The following is a 1812-nucleotide window of genomic DNA, read 5'->3' as shown; positions in this document are numbered from 1 at the left end:
GTCCATACTCAACACTTTTATTCAACATAGTACTTGCAGTCTTGGCTGCAGCAATCAGATAAAAAAAATAATAAATAAAAGGTATCCATCCACATTGGTAAAGAAGGAGTAAAACTGTCACTATTTGCAGATGACATACTATATATAGAAAACCCTAAAGACTCCACAAAAAATCTATTAGAACTAATAAATGAATTCAGTAAAGTTACAGGACACAAAATTAATATACAGAAATCTATTCCATTTCTATACAGTAGCAGAAAGGGAAATTAAGAAAACAATCCCATTTAAAATTACACGACTCTCTCCTCCAGCCATCCAAGATGCCAAAAGGAAAGAAGGCTAATGGGAAGAAGGTGGTCCTGGCCCCTGCTGTTGTGAAGAAGCAGGAGGCTAAGAAGATGGTCAGTCCCCTGTTTGAGAAAAGACCCAAGAATTTTGGTATTGGACAACACATCCAGCTCCAAAAGGACCTCACCTGCATTGTCAAATGTCCCTGCTACATCCAGTTACAGTGGCAAAGGGCTATTTTCTATAAATGTCTAAAAGTGCCTCCTGCGATTAACCAGTTCACCCAGGGCTTGGACTGCCAGCTACTCAACTGTTCACTGAAGCATTATTTACAATGAGATTGTTGGACCAGGCTGAGAAGAAATCTGCTGGCAAATGGGTTGTCCTCACTAAGAGGCCACCTGTCCTTTGAGCTAATACTGTCACCAAAGGAAAACAAAAGGACTCAGCAGGTAGTGATGGCACATGCTGTGGATCCCATTGAGCTGGTTTTCTTCCTGCCTGCCCCGTTTCATAAAATGGGGGTTCCCTACTGCGTTATCAAGTGGAATGCTGAGTTGGAGTGTCTGGTCCACAAGAAGACCTTCAGCATTGTCACCTTCACAGAGGTTAACTTGGAAGACCAAGGAACTCTGGCTAAGCTGGTGGAAGCTATTAAGACCAATTACAATGACAGATATGGTGAGATCCACTGCCATTAGGGAGGCAATGTCCTAGGTCCAAAGTCAGTGGGTCGTGTTGCCAAGTTGGAAAAAGCAAAAGCTAAAGAACTGGCCACCAAGCTGGACTGAGTGGATGCTGTTGAATTTTCTGTATGTTAAAGTAACATGAAAAGTTCTCTTTAAAATAAATAAATAAATAATATTACACCAAAAAACACCTAAGAATAAATTAAACCAAAGGGGTGGAAAGACCTATACTCTGAAAACTATAAGACACTAATGAAAGAAATTGAAGATGACCAGAACAAACAGAAAGGTATGACACGGCCATGGATTAAAAGAATTAATATAATTAAAATGTCCATACTACCCAAAGCAATCTACAGATTCAATGCTATCCTTATCAATACAAACAGCATTTTTCACAGAACTGGAACAAATAATTAGAAAATTTGTATAGAGAGTATTACACTAAGCAAAATAAGTCAGTGAGAGAAAGACAAATACCATATGATTTCAGTCATGTGGAACTTAAGAAACAAAAAAATGGGAAGGGGGAAAAGAGAGAGAGGCAAACAAAGAAGCAGACTCTTAACTACAGAGACATATTTATGTTTACTGGAGGGGAGGCGGGTGGGGGGATGGGTTAAATAGGTTTTGGGGATCAAAGAATGTCTTTGTTGTGATGAGCACCAGGAGTTGTATGAAAGTGTTGAATCACTATATTGTACACCTGAAATTCATATTACTCTGTATGTGAACTAAATGGAATTTAAGTAAAAACTTTTTTTTTTCAGTAGGCTACACACCCAGCATGGAGCCCAATGTGGGGTTTGAACTCACAACCCTGAGATCGAGA

At 39.3% G+C, this 1812-nt stretch overlaps 1 pseudogene; it reads left to right on the top strand.

Annotated features, from left to right (window-relative positions):
• Nucleotides 1-323: 323 nt before the first annotated feature.
• Nucleotides 324-1082, top strand: LOC100473155 (annotated as a pseudogene).
• Nucleotides 1083-1812: the final 730 nt, after the last annotated feature.

The sequence above is a fragment of the Ailuropoda melanoleuca genome, chromosome 2 (assembly GCF_002007445.2).
Source record: "Ailuropoda melanoleuca isolate Jingjing chromosome 2, ASM200744v2, whole genome shotgun sequence".
In the NCBI taxonomy this organism is placed as follows: domain Eukaryota; kingdom Metazoa; phylum Chordata; class Mammalia; order Carnivora; family Ursidae; genus Ailuropoda; species Ailuropoda melanoleuca.
This window is presented reverse-complemented; position numbering and strand designations above follow the sequence as displayed.